Here is a 23,401-nt window from a genome sequence, read left to right on the forward strand (position 1 = left end):
AATTTATGTAATTTCAAAACAATAACAAAATTCATAAATTTTATATGTAACTAGGTAATAGAGCCATTGTAATTTTAAACTCAAACTCAAACTCAAACATTTATTCATTTATCTAGACTTCTTATTAGCACTTTTGAATCGTCATATTACACAGTTATAAAATTTACCACCGGTTCGGAAGTTCAGTTACAGAGAAGAACCGGCAAGAAACTCTGTAGTTGCTCTTTTAAAATAATATAAATATTACATTTTAATTCTACATAATATGTAACATGTACATAACAATGATGCCAATGAACTGACCTGTGGGTTCTTAAGTGACAACATTCCATGGACTGCCATCTTCCATATATTCATTAATGCTCTCTAAACTAATACATTTTAATATAGTTTTTGAATTTAGCGCTACTAAACGATTTAATACTATGAGGAATATAAACCTATATATTCCTTGTCCCATAAATGATTTTTTTACTTGACTAAGCCGGAAAAGAGGCATTTTAATGTTATTGAAACTATTCAGTTTCAACTTGTTGTTAATATTGTGTACTGAATGGTTACATATCAGTATTATATTTAATAAGTACGATACACGCGAAACATTAAACTTTCCCATTCAGGTATATATCATCAAGAACACAAATTTATTTGTGCTCAAACCATCTTCGCTTAATAAGAATGATTAATAAATTACAATCACATTATATTTTATATCAACATAGATATTGGGAAAACATCTGAATAGCCGACATCCGAAACAAAGCGAGCGTTTCATCCAATTACGGGACTATAAAACTAATAATAAGGTTCGACAAAATTCATCTACTATTTAAAAAGTACGATTGTATCGTATCTGGATTGCCATAGGGTTCAAAATGAGTTGATTTTTTATCTTTGTTCCATTTGATGGTGGCTTTTTCGATTGTTAGTGGAACATACAGCGCTCATTAGACAAAACAAATCAAGAAAATTAGGCAATAAAATGCGGCCGCGTTCTCGATGTGATATAATTTTGTAGATCGAGCTTTATGGCCGATTTGATTGTTACAAATTTGTTTATGGGCCTTTTATTGGTTATGTTGTTGTGAATGTGTAATGGATAGCGGAACGATTCATATGTATTTTGTTGCTATCCTATTCGTTTTAGGAATTTAAAATTAATATAATACAATAATTTTAATCTTGTTGATTTATCAATTAAATATTGCATTTTTTATTGATTCACTTGATCTGTTAATTTAGGTATCAAATATCTACCTAGGTACTTGCATAAATGTTGCTTACAAAATAATGCAACTTCCTTACATAAGGTCACAAATCCATTTCCATTCCACGAAAAAAGGAACTCAAAATAATCGATACGATTTCTAGAATTTTCTACAAACATGTTAATTTCAACCAATTACACGGCCACTTAATAAAATTCCACGGAATAGGTCCAATTGGATTCGTTAGGCGCTCGCAATGATAATTATGAATTATGGGATATCACAGATTATACACGGTGTATTATGATATTATTTGTAATTAACTTTGTTTGGCGCCATGTCTACTCTTCATGATTAAACCATTAGCTTTGTGTGGAAAGATAAAACAAATTAATGACGTTAACCGGTCATTAAATAAACCTTCTAGATAACAAAAATTAAATATTAGCTCTTATTCAAGATTTAGGTACTCATGACATAACGTCTCTGATTGAACGAATGTAAGAATTTTAAAATCTCGATATCGCAATATGTAATTAATAAATAAAAATACAACAAAGTTAATTTAGTAAAATTTATAGTCTTATAAAACTTATTATTAAGTGTTATATCCAAAATTTATAAATCCAATGTTTTCATTGGCGGTTCGTAGGTTGGAGGTAACCTAACCTAACATATGGATGGTCTACCCATCCATATGTTAGGTTAGGTTAAACGGTAACTTCCTAATTCCCGCCTAAATCCCAACATTATTTTGAATACCAGCTTTTGCACGCGGCTTCGCTCGCGTTAAATTCGAAGTAGTTTAATAGATGTTATTTTACATATAAACCATCCTCTTGGATCGTATTAAAAAAACCCCATCAAAATCCGTTGCGTAGTTTTAAAGATTTAAGCATATATACAGTCAGGCAGAGAAAGCGACATTGTTTCAAACTTTGGCGACTTTTTTAATACAGGCAGCGACTACAGGTTTTGATAAAATTTAGGAAAAAATATACGCATATATATAAATATTAGTTAACCTCTTGTAATATATTTTTATATATATTACAAGAGTATACATAATTTCCAATATTTGGTACATATTTCGTATATTAAAATCTTGTAATTTATCGACTTTCTGCAAAATCTAGCATTTTAGTATATGATAAACATAATATGCATACATAAGAAATAAATAAAAGTAATTATGCACAGCTAATAAAAAAAACTTAAATGAAAAACGTTAAAAAAATGGTTGCCTGTAAAGTCGGTTTTACGGGCGAAGATTTTACGTGACAACGTCTTTTTCTCGGTAGAATATTTATTGATATGAATATTATTAAATTGCACAATAGGAACAAGGAATTGAATGAAAATAAGAATTGCACAAATTTTAACTATAGAAAATATATTTTGTTTACTAAAAAGACAGAGACAGAGACACAAGCACGCGCCGATTCAATGCGCCTAATTCTCTAGTGCTGCGCGCGCGGCGGACCGATCATAGTTCGGTGACTCATCGTAACGTTACCGGGCGTTACACTTTTTCATGAGTGACTCCGAGCCGCAACCTAATTTAAGACGTTGTCACGTCAATATATCTCTAAATCCTTTAATAATCCTCGACTGAACAATACGGAATATCATACTTCTCTCTAAAGCCACTTATATAACATAGCCTAGGTATAATATAACAAGCATGAAATCCTGACTTAACCTTTAATCGTTGCAAATAACCATCGGCCATTAACAACTAACCGCTTATTCCTTTACCGACACCGCTTTCATTAAGCCAATAAAAATTCGCGGCTCTGTATAGCTCAATCAATAAATGCTTAGCAAAAACATAACACTCTACTTTGTTACTTCGAGCAGGCTTTTAAGTGAATTCTCGGACGATGGGTTGCACTACTATGTTATCGTACGATACTTTGTTGGATTTTGTTATTATTAAGCCTTTTTTTTATAGTGGGGAAATCTTGCATAGATACCCACGGCCCCCGGGGATGGAGCTGTTTCTTGTTCGTGTTTTTCCGTCTAGCCACTTGAGTGAAGGGGCCACGGGAGCTGGTTAAAATACGTCCGCGACCCCCTCGACGTTATTATTACGCCTGCGTGTGTTTTGTTTTGTAATTATTACGAATACTAATACAATTAGATATGTCATTTAGTTAACTCGTTAGTATTGTGTTGGTTACTTATTATATATCATACAATTCATTATTTATAAATTATAATATTTATTCGTGATAATTGACTTATGTATGTTATTATGTACAGAAGGCAAATTTAATTCAAAGTTATTTATTGTTCAAAAAATTAGTCCAGTCATACTATAATTTGATTTTGTAAGTCGCCACATATACATAGGTAGATATAATAATAGTGTGTTAAATATCGAATGATTTAAGAATTGGGCCCTTAATGTTCTTACGGGTCGCGGCCGGCTCTCGCTAAAGAATGTAATTAACAGAACACCAATAAAAATAATTGGAAACAAAAAGCGATCCGCTCCCCGCCGCCATTTATTATTTTGATTACCCTTGTTATTGTTATGGGCTACGATTGTCCAAGGAAATACTATTCATAACTTTTGACTAAGTGAACAGGTTTATTTATTTTTTATATTGAATACGAGATTAATTTTATCTGAATATAAATTTTTCTGTTAACTCTTTCTCAAAAAAAAAAATATTTAGATATTTTAAATATTTTAGAATATAAATAATATCATTGTATTTACTTATCTTTAAAAAAGTGATTGAAATAAAAAAGAGCATTTAAAAATATAAAAAAGAGTAAAGAATTAAAACGATAAAATATCAGGCGCCGGCGAGATTCGAACTCACGATCTCCTGTTTACTAGACAGGCGCTTTAACCAACTAAGCCACGGTGCCGATGCGAGGCAGATTGAAATAGGTCTTTATTTGTATACCTGCTGATTTAATGGAAATTATTATTTTTTACTATCGTAATATTTATTTTTACATATCATTACATATATACATAAGTGCAATTTGATCGGGATATATTCATTATATTATTATTTATCAATTTATATCGTAAATACAATATTTATGTCGATTTAAATGGATTGTAATAGAGTATAAGAACGTATAAGAAAGCAGTAGATGATTATTAACGTAGAATGAATAAAAAATATATTTTATTGTCATGTGATTTCGAAACACGCCTTTAAATCTTTAGTCTTAGAAGTTTGATCACGCGATGAGGCCATAAATTTACTTAAATAGCTTTGTCTACCAATCTTCAAACAAATTAGATTTACTTTTACTGCTTTATCCAAGGTTATTGTATTAACTTTGTAATATTTAAATACTAAATTAATAAAAAATGTTAAAAAAAATCGCAAAAAGCCAACATCACGCGGTGTTCCCAGGCGGTCACCCATCCAAGTACTGACCGCGCCCGACGTTGCTTAACTTCGGTGATCGGACGAGAACTGGTGTATTCAACGTGGTATGGACGTTGGCGGAAGATGGAACGAAATAATAATATATAGTTTGTATATTATCTATTAATACATAATATTATATTATCTGTGCTATGAACAAGAAATAAATCAGTATATTTGTTTAATTATAATTTACTCGTATTCTTAACTATTGCAGAAAAGAAACTATTAAATTACTATCATTATGAATACCGCAGACCAAATTAACTTATTCCTCCAAACTCGTAAACTCTACAGGAAGACTTTGTAAACGAATTAAACAAAAAGTAGAAACATTGCTATAAAACTAATTGCATCTACAGACCCGTGACTGGGACATGCAAATCGGCAGTAAAGAACAGCACGCGGTAATGCGGCGAACAAATTAGATTTGCTTTTAATGCCCTAATCAACTAAATTAGTGCAATTATACCGTATATCTACCGACAGACGTAGCGGTGACCTTGTTTTAATACTATTGTTACTGGTCTGATAACGGGCATGTGGTAGGCGGGACGCGCAGTAGAGTAAGTACGCAATGGGGCTGACAATTAGTCGGTAGAAATCTGACATTACTCACAGCATTTTGATTTACCAGCTACGGTGTTCTCGAACAATTACGACGTTTGGGCCTTCAAGAAAAGAGCGTATATACTAAAAGGCCGGCAAAGCACTTGTAACACCTTTAATGTTACAAGTGTTTATAGGAGGTGGTGACCAAAAAAAGCAACCACCAACCACTTAAAATCAGGTTGCCCAACTGCTTCTTTGCTTGCTGTGTTATAAAAAAAGTGATTACCCCGGGGTCCGTGGGTATCTATAGTTATAATAGTATGCAGGTTTTGCTCACTAAAAAAATAGGATTGTCTCATGCAACAATATAATATGACGTAAATAATTTAATATACATCTGTTCGCCTTTATACATTACTTAACTTTTTCCTTCTTTTACTTGTTAAAACTAAACAAATCAATTTAAATTATCTGTTCTAATTTTGTAGTTGCCAAAATTCAATGTACAACGTTTACGTAACTAGTTTATACACGTTGGTTCGCGTGCGTTGTTTCATTACCGAGACCCTCTGCAGGTCTATTATCTTCCATGTCTCATTTACCATTGATAACATTTACACTTTGTATAAATTAAAGTAAATAATGTTACTCGTAAAGAACAACTAAATTTAGCTGCTGCATAAAAAAATATCTATTGGTAATATATTTTTCCGTTAACTTTTTGAGCAGTTTTTTAATTGCAATATTGACAAAAATTAATCAGTTTTCGTATATACTTAGGTAGCATAATATTCTATTTTATGGCAAATTTATGGTTTAAAAAAAATCTTGTAAAAAGCCAACATCACGCGGTGTTCCCAGGCGGTCACCCATCCAAGTACTGACCGCGCCCGACGTTGCTTAACTTCGGTGATCGGACGAGAACCGGTGTATTCAACGTGGTATGGACGTTGGCGACAATGTAAGTGTAAAAAATGATTTAGCTCAGAAACTTTATCTAAAACTCGAAAATTTATTAAACAGCTTAGCCGTGAAATGAAATGGTCACAAGTCTATTTAGTATGTAAAAGAATCAAAAAGTACTTTGAAGCGCCGCGTTAAATTTAATGTCAAATGCGTCTTAAAAATACATCGAACAAGAAAAAAACTGTTATGTACCAACTATATTTAAAGTCAGGTGGCATTTTACGAAATACGTATTTTACGGTGTTAATTTTTATACTGTTTAATGAAAAGCTTGACTTATTTCACATTTGTAGAAGAAATTCATCAATATTTTTGAAAATACATTACATTTTAAACCCCCACACACTAAACAATAAAGTCGAATTTACAATGTTCCTAACCATGATATTAAATTAGTAAAAATTACATATAATTGAGGATACAAACAATAATTGTATAAAGTTTTAATATATTCGGAACAAAGCCGTTAATTGGATCAGCCATCATTCATTAAAAAAATAAATGTTAAGTGTCGTTGTCGATTCTTATTTAATGAAATGTTATTATTTAAAGGTCAAGAACAGTTTTTGCTTAATGTTACTTCGATAATAAAATTCTTAAATTAATACGCTTCAATTATTCGAGCTTTATAAAGCGCAGATTGATAATAATAATGCTTTTACATTGCTTTTAATTGAAATATGCTGAGTCCCGAAAGCTTAAGATTTAAGGAACATAATTTTTTGTAATAATATAGTCTGAGTCCTTATAAATTACTTTTGAAACCCTGATGATGTGATGATTAGTCCCTATCTCACATTTCTACATTTGACATTTTCAATAACAGGTATTATATATTATATGCTGTATTCTGTTTCATTCTTGTCCTTGTTCTATCTCACTTTTTTCACTCAACTTTATAACATATTAATTTAATTTACATAACTGTATATTTAATTAATATATTATATACTCTAGTTAAAATTAAAAGAGAAGCAATCCTCCATCATTACGAGTATTTTAATAATAAGTAATGCGAGTTGTGAGATACCTAATAATATGTATATAAATAACATAACATGTTTCTTTTTCTGCAAGAAGATATCCAACAGGTAAGTATTATTTCACGACTCTATCTGTGTAAAATAATATGTTAAATAAATAGATATGTAGTCTGAATTTTTGGCGTCATTACCTAATTGAATTCCATTATAGATATAAAACATAAGCGGATGTGACTGCCATAAACGGCCATTTTAGTAATAATATAAGTTGGAATTACACATTTGAATTAGACAACCCTAACATTAGGGCCGGTACGTGACTTTATCGATTTCGACTACGAGCGTGATTAAGTCTAGAATTAGCTTTGTAATAAGTATTAATAATTATGAATTATGGCTGGCGATTTTATAATTGGATTCAAGGCTTAGAATTTGCGTGTGGGTATATTATGTGCTATGGATTGAACTAAGTACTGTTAGGTATAGCATATTTTTTAATTTCACGCTTATCAAGCGTAATGATCTGTTATGCAACTTATCTTTTATGAATTTGCATGTATATTTAAATGTGTTTAAATATAGTTAAAATATACTTGAAGCGTGAAAAAGATCTTTAACAAGATAGTTTGTCGGTAGAATCGAGACCAGTATACCACAGATAAAATAAACTAGTAGCTTATACGTAACCAATTCCCAGTAGGCGGTAAATTCACACTGATGCGACGGCAGCACTCCAAGTTATAATTTTTCCACGCGACATGATAGAACACCGAAGAATTTCATACACGTTTCAAATATTGGAGTTACATGAAGTATTACGTTCAAAGCGATACAATTCGTAATCGAAAAACGCAATATACGAATCAAAAGTATATCCATAATATACGTGCTGCTATTTAGCACCCAAACGGTGCAAGCGCAAATTGGAAATCAAAACAACCATCCTCGATCCAAACTAATGGAATCTTTAACGTCGTGATCAATGCGCTGATTCGAATCACGATTTTTGTGTAAAAATATCGACATCTCTATCTACATCACTATACGAGCCGTGTTCTGCGGGCGGGATAGAGAATTCGAGAATTGAAACGTATTCCATCAATCTAAGAGTCATTGTATTGTAAACTTATAGTGATGGCAAGAAATCGATTACGGCCAATGCGAGAATCGATTGGCAGTCGCGTTTTATCGAATTCTATTCCTTTGGATTATATTAAATTATCGAACCGTGAAAATTGTCTCGTAATGTGTTGGTAAGATTACGGCGTGGGACTTGCCCGAACATATCATTTGATGATATTCCCTGGATGCCTAAGTGTAGGTAATGGGCCCAATCATTGAATTAGCATCATATTTTATTGATTCTTGTTGCGAGAAATGAATTATACATTCGATGTGGCTTGTTTTATTGTAATTTCAATTATTTCGTTATCTAGAAGTGTTTGAAATAATTTAGTTTTGTTGCTGGAATGATAAGAAATAATGAAGTTACTAATTTTTTTTTCCTAATATTGCTTTAATTGAAATAAACTAATATTTGATGATATTTACTCTATAGGTGATACACCTCACTACGCACACGCTTATTTATCAATATTTATATTTATGAGGTTAAATATAAAAGTGTTATAAAATAGAAAATATCTGTAAGTACAGGTAGTTACATAATGAAGTCTACCAAATCATAAATCTGCTATTGCCATAAAATAATGAACTAAACAATTTTCCACGGAAGCTTCAAAAGGCGGAATGCATTAGCATCTGTTAAAATAACATTACTGAGGTGTCACGCTCGCTGTGTAAATATAATCTGTGGTTGGAAATCTGGAGAAGGTTCTGTAGGTTCATCGTTGAATCACTACATTGTATGAAACAAAGTCATGTCATGTCATGTCAGTATGTATGCTTAAATCTTTAAAACTACGCCACGGATTTTGATGGGGTTTTTTCAATAGATAGAGTTATTCAAGAGGAAGGTTTATAAGCATAATTACATCTATTAAAGTACTTTGAATTAACGCATGCAAAGCCGCAAGCAAAAGCTAGTTTAATATAAATCAGAATAGGTCTTTACATTTATTAAATTAGGACAATGAAATTAAATTATATTTTTAAATATTCAAAACCAGATTTAAATGAATGTTTTATTCATCACAGTACAGTAGGGCATACGACAAAGTGTATATTACAGAAGTAGGCGCTTACTCGTACAAAATTTGAGCTTTAGCTGTTATTTTTGGAACAGAAGATTATCAAAGAAGCTGTGAATTTGAAAGATAATATAATAAGTTTCTCTCATAGGAGACCAATTCCTGTATTAGAAATAAACATGTACGATGGTGAAGCATATTAGGCATTTTTTCTGCATATATTTCATTTGTATGCATGCTATTATAATATTTATTAAAAATAATGACAGATACACTCCTATGGAACCCTAATATAAAACACAAAAGCACTTGTCACAATAATGACAGTGTAATGAGCCCCTTATCTGACTAATTAAAAGTCGATTTAGACTTTCTAAACAGTTATGGTTATATAAAACGGTAATACAGCTAAGTGGGCGAATCCCTTTAGACGAATGATTGATGTTTGATACTCATTCTGATAATATGTCACATTTTTTATATAAATCGTTTATATCAGGTTTTGTTGTAATTTAAAAAATATTTTTAACGCTACGTGCAGCGTTTTATGTCTATACGTGTGAATAATATATACCTATGTTAAGGACAAAAATATTGTCCATAAAATATATTATATTCATTGAAATAGACCTTTCGTGTATTATTTTACAATTATACATTTTTAAAATCTACAAATTCTATGTTCTATTTAAAATAATCTTAACAGTGATTTTTTACTTAAATTATAGCGATTTATTACTAACTACCTGTGACAGTTAAAGATAGTTTTTATACTAACTTGTATAAGTAAATAAATAAACAATTTAATGTGACACTAAACATTTAATCTTTTTCGTAAAAATAAGTATAACATATAATTTACAAATACGCTATGTAATCTTATTTCTTTCTCTGGTTCTAATATATATAAGAAAGATAATATTTTTTTTAATATAGTTTGCAGTGTTTATATATGTATATTTTTCAACTAGAATTAGTAAATAAACGACAGGTAATATCTATGAAGAAATTTTCAGTCGGTACACAATCTATTCAATTAATAGTTGAATGAAATATTTGTAAGTCGGTTAATCGTGCGACAGACTACCTCACATCCAATACTGAAGCTACTTTTTAACTGCGTTCCGGATTTGTCTACGTGAAATGTCATTTATTAAAGACTTGCTGCATCCGATGCGTGGGCGGCGGCGCGGAAAGATGCTGGGTGACGAATGGTCCACTTATAGAAACTGGTTACTTTATACATTATTATAAAGAGTTTGTTCTTTATTCAAATATTATAATAAACTCCAAATACCTACATATTTTTATATATATTGTATTTTTGGAAGGCGTAGGCGGAGCTATGTGTATAATGAAGTAGATGAGTTAAATCCTGGAGTTTTATCTGTGGTATATTGTGATTTCCGGGATAAAATGTATCCCCTCTCTTCTGGGTCTCGAAACTGTTTTTGTACTAAATAATATCCAATTCGTTTCATTGGTTTCGGCTATAAGACGGGACAAACAGACAAAGTTACTCTAGCAGTTAGTAGACAGTATTTTGTATTTTTTTATTGATTCAATAATTTCATTCAGGTCAAGGTAACATGTAAAAAAAAAATTGTTACATGCTTGTTTTCTAGAGAAGTCTTCTGCAGAATTTTTTAATAGTTTTATACTACATATATAATAGTACTCCGTAGTTTTAGGTTAGGTGCTTCAAAATTGTTTATTATGAGGCAAATAAGGTGTATTAAAATTAAAAATTCATTTAGTCATTGAGTGCAATGAAGCAATAAAGTTTTATGTATGTTACTAAATCACCGCAAGCTCTTGGGGACAATTTTACGACCCTTGTAAGCGATAACTTCATTTAGAATACATTGTATGAAAAGCTGAAAAATCCATCCAAAAAGTGTATTTTGTGAACAGATTTTATTAAATATAGCTCAACACATTCGCGTGATTTATATTATAGTTAGTATATCACTAATTAAAACTAATATTATTCATATTGTATTTGTTTCTACACAATAACTACTTACTGGACAAATTTCAAAAATTCTTTCACCATTAGAAAGCTGCATCTGGGTGACTTGCTAAATATGTACCACGGGCGAAGCCGGGACGGACTGCTACTATAAATAAATGTAGTTTATAAAACTAGAAAACACGCTTTAATTATAAAAACAACTAAATCGCTTGCTCTATACAGAGTAGATGATCATAACCCATAAAGTTATTGTGTCATCGCTGGTCCTTGATAAGTATAGAAAGAACGGATAAAATTTGATCTCTATTTTGCGTCTTTTTGCCAAACCGTAGCAACGCCTAGCCTCTCGGCCACCCGAGATTCCACCTCAGCAATCAAAAGACGCGGACTCGAATCCCGCCTCGTGATAAATTTTTTTCTATTCTTTCAAAACTTCTCATTTATAAAGCATTTCAATTTCAATGCTAGAAATCTAAAAAAATTAAGTGTACAAAGATCAGTGACTCCAAATAGAGTCAAATATGCTATCGAAGCCACAATGGCCTCAACAATAGGACCATTGATTGATTACAAATTGCAATATAAAATTATTAATTTAAGGAACCAGCCTTAAACAGCCTATCATAATCGAAATAATATATCATACAAATACCGCGGTGGTAGTTGCAGATATATTCAAGGTTCATGAGAAATGCAACTACTGTATCTATCCTGTGATCTACCATACTTGTAGTTAAATAAACTTCCCTGCCTTGTGTGCTCTTTCGTCTGCGAAATCGTAATCAATTAAATAAAATAAATTGTTCTTTCTTTCTTTCTTCTAATCTGTTACGAAGTAAGCAATGTAATAAATACATACGAAGCAAAAAGAGTTCAAAAAGCGAAATCTCCGTTTCCTCTCAAAGCAGGTATGTATGTAATAGGTAAAACATATTAAACAACCTTTAATTTAAGCTAGGTTTGTTTTTAACAAAGTACGTAAGTATTTAAGTAGCAAGAATCTTTACTCACACAAAGGCTCTGTAATTAGAAAGGTGTTAGCTATTGTTAAACAATCTACTTACCGGCTTTAATAAAGAAGACAGGTAACTGACTATTGTAATATGTGTGAAGAAGTATTACGCATTATCTATAGTATTACATTACCTGTGGCATTACGTAGTTTTCATTAGAGATTTGTCGTTTTAGGAAATACCAAGTGATACGTTATAATACCATGTTGTAGCGTATAATCTTTGTTCATATCACAGTCGTTATTTCGTCTTAGGAGGTATTTTGTGATGGATGACTGATGAGGGATGGATAGATCATCTTAAAATTTCTAGAAAAAATTTAAAAAACGTAAAGATTTTACAAATAAGTAATTAGCTTAAAACGGTGAAGGAAAACATCGTGAGGAAACCGGCATGTCCGAGAATCAAAAGTTCGACGACATGTGACATCTGCCAACTCGCACTTGGCCAGCGTGGTAGATTATGGCCTGAACCCTCATAGGAGGCCTGTGTCCCAGCAGTGGGAACATATAAGGGCTGACGATGATGATGATGACTAAGCTATAGGTATATTTATAACTGTGAATCTAGTTTAGGATTTGAATTTACGTATACAATAAATATTGAATTCTGTATTATTTTAGAACTAATAATTGAAATGTAAAGCTTTCGTTGCGCTGTCTGCAATATTTGGATAATATTTTGAATTGTGTCATCATTTTATACAATATTAGAAGTAAAATGAATTTTATATTAGAAAAGCATAAATAAGTTAAAATGAGTTCAAATTGTTGATGGATACGCAGCTATCATTATAATTTTATACCATTTCAAGAAATCCTTTTCGTTCCCAAGATATGCTAATATATAACTAACAGTTTTTTCTTATGTACGCACTAAACTAAATAATTACAATCAATATTTGTTTGAAATGAATCTTCGGTATCAGTGTCACGCCTCTGTTCCCGTACACCATCCGGCGCGTCCAATCGATTTGAGGCCAACGACGCAGTTTGTTTAGCTCAAACCAAAAAGACAACTCGAGAATTGAAAAATCTCATCGACACAGCCTAATTCAACGATCATTCGAAATTTGATCTTACATTGCTGCTTTATATTAGAACTTTAGTTAGCAGAATTAATAACAGAAGCAACGGATGGTATGTACACCGAAACGATAGCAATTTTAGTGACCGCGCCATAAGATGGCCTGAAAAACATCATCACGAGCGGAAGGCAGTCGAAAATGGCCGTGGTAATGGTATTTGTTTGTCGATTTATCTGTTTTGCTCTGTAACTTGATTTGCTTTTTGTGCTCGATACACAAAAGCGGGTAAACTTTGTTAGTGGGAACATCGTGACGGCCGCAGGACGAAGCGTGGATGATCAATTTAATGTTATTACAAATATTGAGTTACTGTTTCGTTGCGGCGGCTGGTCGTGGGCGACGGTTGTTATTGCGCAGCTATGTTGGTGGCTTGGTTTGGAGGAACCGCTTGGTCAATCTCTAATAATCATACGTTTGACATTGTTTGGCGAAGTATTAGATTGTACACACGAAGATAATGCCTACTTTGAAATAATTGTTACAATAATAAATCAAAGACAGAATATATAATTTGTAACGAAGATGAACGTGCGAATCGCTGCATCAAGGAATTTTTCTTGTGTGGTAAATGATAAAATGCTAAGTCTAAAAACCACATATCAAGGAAGTTGAAAATTTCATAACGAATTCTATATCAAGTTTATATTTCCACTAATAAGCAGATACTTAATGATTTAGTGCATAGATTGGTACCTAATCATCATAGGACCTAGTTATTTTTTCAAGTATCAAAGTAGGCGACAAAGCAATTGTCACATCCGGTAAACTGGGACACCTAAAAAAAAATAATAACACACTGATTGATTTTGGTTACCAATAGTCTAGCCGACAAATTACACGCCATAAGCGATAACAGTTCTTTTCTTCACAATTTTAAGGAGTAGTTTTGTAAAGCAATAAATTTCGACTCTTACCATGTCCATCTTCAGAATGTCACGTACATTTTAATACTTTTTTAATACGAGTGTCGGTCGGAAGTGTTTGTGGACTCGTAAACTAATTATTATCTTTATTGCAATAACTGCAAGTGGGGAAGTGCGTAATTTTTTTCCTAACGCGTCCGTTTCCGGCGCGGTGAAATTTGTGTCAAGTTAAAGAGGCGGAAAAAAGGTTTTGGGTTCCGTCCGATTACGAATTTAATGAAATAGTTATGTTGAAAGTAAAGAAATTTTGATCGATTGATGGTTTATTACACGTCTATAAAGATAAAATAAGAATAATATTACATATTATTTTTTAAAAGAAATTTTGGAACTATTAATTTGAACAGGTAGTCATACAGATTTGATGTTTTTTATGATTCTACAACGTAAATTTAAAGGAACTTGTTTACTTGATTAAGTTTTATGGGGTTGAGGTGAATCGATAAAATTGTTAATAAAGTAGACGAGGACGAGGACGATACATGATTGCGTATTTAATAACTCCTAATTTCTCTGTCTAGTCTCGTCTAGTTCTTCCAACTTCCCAATTCTCTATATTCGATAAGTATTAGATAAGTATATTAAACTTAATCTAAGTGTTCTGTACTAGAGGTCTTTGAACGACCTATTTCATTACACTAGTCCTTCACAATGTAAATACTACTTTGCAGTTTAATAAGTTGTGGATTATTTTTTTTTCCTTAACCATTCTCCCAACAAATATTTAATAATAATCAACCCACAGAACTCTGATAATAATATATTGAATGAACAAATGTATGCCCTAACTGAATTTACACAATCGACGACTAACGACACAAAATAACAATTACTGCGACGAAGATCGTATCTCCGTAATTTGCGCTGTATCGTGCCCCTAATAACGGCCACGGTTTTATTGTGTTATTTACACAAATAAAAACGTTTATTTTTACATTTTCCCAAAATTAAATACGGGCTAATTCGAGCGAGCGCGGGAAATATTTAGTGTAATTTACAGCAAGAGTTTTATCTCGGTTTATTATTCATATGTTATTACTTGCGTAATTTGCTTCGTAATTATGGCTAGAGGAAATCCTAGTTATTTTGTAATTTCTGCCTAATGCGTTCGTGTTCATGTTTATTTGAATTTACACAATTGTCGTGTTTCATTATATTCAAAGGCTACAATATTTTAACACGATGTAATTTTGTATAAATTATACAAATTATTGTTGGAATTAAACATTGTGTCATTGTTAATAGCGAAATAATTATTAATATTGCAGAATCATCGTGGTCAGGATGGTGCGATCTATCAATTATTTATAATTATCTCTAGTCCTTACATTAATAACATAATACATGATGTTATTAATGGCAAATAAAAGGCGAAAGTACCTCTGCATTCTGACTATCTCTTCTTCACGACTAAACCACTGAATCAGGTTCATTTGGATGAAATTTGATTGATAGTTTTTTGTCCAGTAAATCCCGAACGGGAACTATGCGGTTAAAAGGGCCTCTCTTCCGTTTTCCACGAGGGCTAAAATTTGAGGAAAAATAATTAAAACGTTGAAAATTAAATCTTATTTATCCACTTCGATTGGAAATTCTTACAAATATCATAATTGCGAAGGGTGTCTGTTTTTTTTGTTTTTCTTTCGCGTCGTAACGGTGCGTTTTTGTGAGATTATTTTTGTGTCTTAACATTGGGGGCTAGAAAGTTGTATACCTTAATAAGTTATGATTCCTAGGTATGGGAATTTCCAAAGGGCGAAGCCACGGGCAGAAAGCTACTTAATTATGTAGCTATTGATTACTGTATACATAGATTCGGAAATTCATAATTTAATCTATATAGATTCTGAATTCTTATAGTACCTACTTATGAATGTATATATATATGTATGTATGCTTAGACCTTTAAAACTACACAACGGATTTTGATGGAGGTTTTCTAATAGATAGAGTGATTCAAGTGGAAGGTTTATATGTATAACTAGCTTTTGCCCGCGGCTTTGCTCTAGTGGAACTAGGACATTTACAATTGATTTAGTTATCCCTTGGTGCTCCCCATTAAGTACTTCAATCAGGATAAAAAGTATCCTATGATATTACTGTGATACATCTATTAAGCTACTGCTTACTTAAAGCGAGTGAAACCGCGCGCAAAAGCTAGTTTTATCTACTAGAATCTGTTTTAATAAATTGTATTCTTATTAATAAATTTTAATCTTTCATGCCGTGAATAAAATCGACAAGTTATTCATTGGAATCAATTGTATCTTTAGGTACGGGTCATCGACTCTGAAAATGAATTAAATTGAGTCGAAGAATATTCGTCCAATTAGTCATTCATGATAGTTGTTTGACAATGAGTTCGACTATTAGCGATAACACCATTTCAGACACCACAGCGATTACTTATATATTCAAATTATGTAATCTAGCTCCTTTATTTTACTTATTTAAATGAGCAAATAAGTCTGTTAGCTTGTTTTCAACGGACTTCGAACACAGGAAGAGGTTTTCAAATCGACTGTATTATTTTGTGTTTGTTAGATTAGAAATTTAGACTGGATAAACTATTTTTTTATTTTGAGAGCTGATGCCATCCGTTTGGCCCCGTATAAATTTGGTCTTCTTCTTACAATGGTTTATTTTTTTTGGTAAAAACAATTATTCACATTACTACGGAATTCAAGTTATTGGTTTTAAAATAATAAGATCCTAGACAGTTTCTAATTCATATCCGTCTAAATATAGTTAATTTAATGTTCCTTTCAAATAATGCTTCTTTACTTACTTACTAAAGCATGTTGATATAACAGATTTTTTATTTCAAAAATAATATTCTTGATGACTATGTGAAAATTATTGCAGCAAAAAGTACCCACGAGCAAATCTTAGTAGATACTTAATTTCATTGGTAGTGGGTAGCAGTTAGGCTTTCGACGCGGCAGACAAACGCATATATCGTGACCGTGGCCAGTAAAGTCAGTTTGTTGATAAAGTCAATTAGCAGTATCGAACTTGGGACTGGTATCAAACGATTCGAGCCCACCCTCGCGACTGTCAATGTATTTGAGCTCGGCTATTGGTCGGGCGTACCGCAAGGCGGAGCTTGAGACCGATACATTTTTTGTTCTTCATTTTTGACTCGTGCGTAGGTGATCGCAGTCAAGTCGCTTTATTCATAACCAGTCGATTGAAGGCGTTGGTGTGTCATAGTTTATTAATTTGTTGTGTTCGTAACGTGTCATGTAAATTGTGACGCACATATTTAGGTCGTGTGAACTTATTTTATAATTGTTGATTACGGACTAAGTTATTGTTGCTGATTTAAGTGTTCTAATGTGAGTATTAAATTATTGTATTATTATTTTTTTATAATTTAGTACTTTTTTTAATTAATAATTATGTTTAAAATAATAAATGTTTATTTTTAAAATAATACTAATTATTATAATTTTTCAAGTACTCTTGTTAATTGATATCGTTATACTTGTTGTTTTTATTTTTATACATATTTTTCATGGAATTGTGATAGAAAATTATTTGTGAATTATAATTATCATTTAATTAATGGCACACAAATAATCAATTACTTCATTATTATATATATAGCTATATTCTCCATTTATAAAATTATGCGTAGATGTGATATCTACATATAGATTTTCTATAGATTAAGAAATATCAAATGCGCAAAACTGGAAAGTGTTAAAGACCATACATATTGAGCTAAGATTATTTTATCGGTAATATATATTATAAACACACTAGTCTATACGTTAACCCCCCGCAGCTATTCTAATTATAAACAACAATTAAATGTTATAATGACATTATTTTGATTACGGAAGAACCGGCTTCCATTAATCAACGCTAACTTGACGGCGCCCATCATAATTTTTGTAGTCAGAAAAGGTAAAATATTCTATATTTTAAAAGCATTTGCATAATTAGGTGAATTTTATTGCTTTATTGAATTAGGGCCGATGTCAGACCCGAAATTGAAATCAGCGGGGTTCCTTCTGTTGTTAATTTTGTTTATAGCTTGTATTATGATCAGCTTCGTACGCTGTATCCATATCTCGGGGTCTATAAATGCTGTTTAGATTACTGTATAGGTCAACAACAAAGATCGAGCTATTGTAGTGGTCTCCTTTTTATTAGACTTTTATTGAGGCACGTAAGTATTCATCTGGCTGTTAAATCTATTTATAAATCTATATAATACACATTTGTATTTTACGCTTCAGTAGATATATTGGATAATAAATATTTTATTGCTGGAGAAAAACGTGTAGGCGACGCTCGACAAACGCAGTCACTGAATAAGATAATATTTTGACAAAGATAACGCAGCTAATAATATATCATAATTTATAATAGCTAACGATAATTAACTGATATGAAAACAAATTACTCAAAATTTTTACGTTATTTTACATGATAATGCAAAAATCTACAAGGTCATTGTGACAAAATAATACAATTATAATTGTATATATATCTCAGATTAAATAAAACATCTCACTTATCTCCCTATAATGGGGCGTGATATCTTTATTACTATTTACACCAAGCTCACGTAGTTTTACAATACAATGAATACTAAATTGAGTTCTCGCACTACAATAGGTCTCCGAATGAGTGATTCTAACCATTTTTTTACTAAAGGGTTGGCCGATCTCAATTCGATTAAAGATACCAGCTCACGAGGCCCCTGTATATGCCCCAAGTTGTTCAATGGGCTGGATTTTTTTAAAGTGATACGTGAAGGTCACGGGTCTGTTAACACTGGTTTAGATGACTCCTAGATGACTTGCGGAAGCCTCGGAACGCGAGCAGCATTGATTGTATTAGACTTAATTAGATCTTAATTAACATTCTGATTTCTCATTACACGCTACTCTGGGCTACTAGCGGTGTGTTTAATAGGAAAGTCGATTCAGAGCGATTTATATCTCGATTTTTAATTGTGATCAATTTTTTTGTTTCATTATTCGATGATGAAATTAGGGTAGATTTGTATGAGATTAATATCGGTTAATGATTGGCGTAATTCTGAATGTAATATTGAAGTTTGATTTGATCTAGTAATCTGATACAATTTTTGGGGTTGTTCGTTCGATGTTGTTTCAATTATTGAATTAGGTCCGAGTGTATTATCATCATAACGTTTGAATAAGTTTATGTCTCGAAGAGAAACATTCTTAAAACTTAATATTTTCCTTGATATAATCTTTTTGCAAAACGCACTCTTAGAATTCAGGGATTAAATGTTTTTGTCCATTAGTACGGACGGGTGTTAATGGTGTTTCGGATTATTTGAAACCTTTAGATAAGCTGAAAGTGGATGACTCATCCGTGACTGATGCCTGTCTCTTACCTGATAACACGACCTTTACTTAGGGTTCAATTTTCATTGCTTTTGTATAATTACGTATTATAATTATGTTCATGTTATTAATTCATGTCTGCTGACTTGATAAACAAAATGTTTTCTGAACTATGTAGGTTCTGAATATCGTCTATAATTATTTGGTTAAATAATAGGAAAAATACTGTCGCTATATTTATAATTGCCAATATAATCTATTGTTATTGTATTTGTGTCGTCATCCCGCATTATTTTAGTAATGTTGGCGTTTAATTTCAATACTGATATTGTATGCACCAATTGCGCGCATATCGGGTGGGTTTGAGAATAGGCCAACATCTAATTTTCATACCCGTAAACGATAAGAGTACGGCAGAGCAACGTTTGCCGGGTCAGCTGGTTATATTTAAAAGACAAATTTACTTTAGTTTAACGAAGATAAATTCTAAATAGTAGCCGAACCTAACCATTAAAGTTTCAGACGGAATATAACTCATGTGTCACGAGCCTGGTGACAAAACATTTGATAATCTGTTCCGGACTAATGGACGAACGAACATAAAGTATAATCCGGGAAGGCGCCGTGCGTATCAACAAATACTATTGAATAACTTACGCATGAGTAATCGCATTATTCTACGCATTTTTAAAGCATAGTCTATAGTCATATATTATCTGTGGCATAGAAAAGCTTTGCTGTTTCAATGTTGGAATTAATCAGTTTTGTATTAACATAAAACGTAATTAGTTGGGTTTCTGAGCTTTTTTAAATGGAATTTTGCATTTGAAATAGATGGTGCGGGTTAAGGTTTTATTTTTTGTTCATATAATCACGAATTCATATTTAAAGCTTCTGATTGTACTTGAGCATAATTCCTATTTGTTTAAGTTTGATTTTCTATATAGTGGAAGACTTATAATAGTAGCAAAGAAAATAGGTCCTTTCATTAAGTAAGATAGGTACATATAGCATCTTACATTAAATATGTAGTTAATATAGATGTTTATGTAACACGGATAAAAAAAAATGATCAAAACTGTTTCCATCAAAATTTTGTAAAGTATTCAGGAATGAAAACAAAACGACGGCAAGATTTTTACCTTAAACATGTACATTATTATAACTTAGATACCATGCAACGTATTTTGTAGCTTCCTAATCAAAATTTGCTTTATTCCATTCACAAAGGTTTAGCAAATTTCCGGTAATTTATATGTAACACGTTTCAAGGGCTGCGAATTGCATTACGGCGGGGTCAATTCAATGTTACAGTCAATAAATTTTTCAAGTCCCTACACATGACATTATTTTTAACTCTGAGAACGCAATCGTGTATGAAACGAAGTGTACGTCTGTATCCTGGTGAATATTTATTACTAAGGAGTTAATTGCAAAATGCTAACCGCGTAACTCTTGTAGCTATCTGAATATATTATTAATTACTTGAAAATGTTATTAACTTTATGGTCTAATTTAAATTAACCTGCTTGATAATACGTCGTATTTGTTAATATTCGTTCGTATCTAAACTATTTGCATTTGAAATTTTGTGACAATTAATTTGTATTTTATGATATAAAACATATAATATTATATGCCAATTCCAACGTCGCAAATTACGAGCGACCTCTTCGTAGGATTTGTCACATACACTACATAGTAAAAAAAGAAAGCCACTTTCCGCTGTCAGTGTGACTGTATGTTTAGATCTCTAAAATTACGCAACAGATTTTTCAGAACGGACGCAGCAGAAGGGTTCTTTTCAAAGATAGAGTAATTCAAGAGGAAGTTTTAATGTATAATTACATAGAATAAAAGGGGAAAGGGGTATTACTCCGCATTATAGGCATGCGAAGCCGCTTGCAAAAGCTAGTTATTGAAAAAGTATAAGAAAGAAAAACGTTTCACATCCGATCCACTCGAGATCCGATCGTTTTCTTCGTAAGCATGTAAGATTATTATCCACCTTCCGTTCTGTCAGAACATAATTTTTTATAAGTCCGTTGCAGGACCCGATCAAGGGTCTTTCGCTATAACCTGTTCCTCACACCGTACCATGTACTTATTTTGCGCAGTAAACAGTTAGACGAAATCTCAATTAATTTAATGTTGAGCGGAAATTCATTGATTAACTCTATCCAAGATATTTCAAAATTATAAAAATAATTTTGTAATTATGGCGTTATAAAGAAGTACATCAAAATTATGTAGTTACTACTACATAAAGAAACTAATCGTCCAATCTAAAATAAGCAATAAACTAAATAGAAAACCATTTCAACAAAAACAAAAATCTGATTTACCTAATAGAAGTTTGTTCACAAAATAACCTTTATAGGTTAATTAAGATAATTTTAACAATGCCTACAATTTTAATTAAGTTTTAATTGTTAGTTTCAGAAATTAATTGATTTTGTCAAACGAAAGTTGGTTAATGGAGCGGTACGAGCAAGGGAAACGAACTCGACACAGCTAACTTTGTTGTAAAAAATACATGCCATTATAGTTTAGCTTCTTTTTTAGAGGAAATACCTAAAAAACAGCTAAAATTGATTTTATTTTGTCACGTGTAGCACGTGGTTTGCAATACAGAAACATATTTATTGATTGATAAAATAAAATGTGTCCTTCGAATTACTCTAAAAATACATGTGGGAATGTTTAATAGATCTGTTATGTCAAAAGAGAACCTCGCAATGATATATCTGATAACTTCTCATTGACAGAAACTAACCGTCTTCAATGGGTCGAAGGTTTGTAAGTTTCAGACACCGTCGATCTTAATTGCGAGTATGTAGTATTTATTGTAAGCGTTTCCTACGCTTTCGATTCTTTGGATCAATGACCAATACGCAAATGAATGTTGCCAACGAACCAACAAAATACACCTCTTGATTACTTTATTTAATTTAATCAACTTTTTATCACGACTGGTACTGCGATACTGTTGTTTTTGTACCATATGCTTCTTTGTTAAACCGGTTTTAATGCTAATATAGTTAAATTGAACAGAACGCACGCAATTCCGTTTTTATCGACTACAGTGTATTGTAGACAATAGTTTAATATGCAATCCAAAAGGGAAATTGTGCAAGAAGATCGAAATAACAGCGCAAAGCAGATTTATAAAAGTGTTTAATACAGAATGACAAGCATAATGCCTCGCGTCGTAGAAGGGTAAAAAAATTACTTCACGATTTTTACACAATGCTCGAATATAGTTTGAGTCTTTATGAAAAAAGAGTAATATATGATAATAAATTTTATTGAAATTTATATACATTAGGTACAATATAAGTAATAGATTACAGATTATATGATATCAGACACGTTCCTAATGAAATAGTTCCTTTTTAGTGTATAAAGCATTTATTTTTTTTTTTTACATTGACATAACAAGTTAATTTATATCGACAGATGGCTCCGTCGACAGGTGTCGTAACACTTCATAGAATTTAGTCTATTACCGTCTTATTCTGTGACCAGTCATCGGTAAATTAAAGTTAAAACGTGCATTATACCCCAATTGAAGAATATGTAACGCTTCGAAGAATCTTTTTAAACAAAAAACGTAATGCAATTTTCAATTGTTTTGGTAGACTGAATGAAGAATAAGGATATATAACGTTTCACTAATTTAGATGATTTGAAGTTGTCAACTCTAAAAGAATAGTTCCTAATCAGTTTCAAAGCGGTCTATATACTTAGTCTGGCCATAAATACTGTTACACTTAATTATAAAAAAATATTACATTTGAATTTCGAATCTGT

The 23,401-nt window shown here is 31.8% G+C and overlaps 3 non-coding genes across 3 annotated transcripts; all 3 read right to left on the reverse strand.

Moving 5' to 3' along the window:
- Nucleotides 1-4,017: 4,017 nt before the first annotated feature.
- On the reverse strand, nucleotides 4,018-4,091 carry Trnat-agu. Its single transcript has one exon. It is a non-coding gene; the product is annotated as a tRNA-Thr (tRNA).
- A 478-nt stretch (nucleotides 4,092-4,569) lies between these two features.
- Nucleotides 4,570-4,688, reverse strand: LOC119832225. Its single transcript, XR_005287920.1, has one exon. It is a non-coding gene; the product is annotated as a 5S ribosomal RNA (ribosomal RNA).
- A 1,309-nt stretch (nucleotides 4,689-5,997) lies between these two features.
- On the reverse strand, nucleotides 5,998-6,116 carry LOC119832216. The gene has a single exon (XR_005287918.1). It is a non-coding gene; the product is annotated as a 5S ribosomal RNA (ribosomal RNA).
- Between the last annotated feature and the right edge of the window lie 17,285 nt (nucleotides 6,117-23,401).

This window comes from Zerene cesonia, chromosome 1 (genome assembly GCF_012273895.1).
Source record: "Zerene cesonia ecotype Mississippi chromosome 1, Zerene_cesonia_1.1, whole genome shotgun sequence".
In the NCBI taxonomy this organism is placed as follows: domain Eukaryota; kingdom Metazoa; phylum Arthropoda; class Insecta; order Lepidoptera; family Pieridae; genus Zerene; species Zerene cesonia.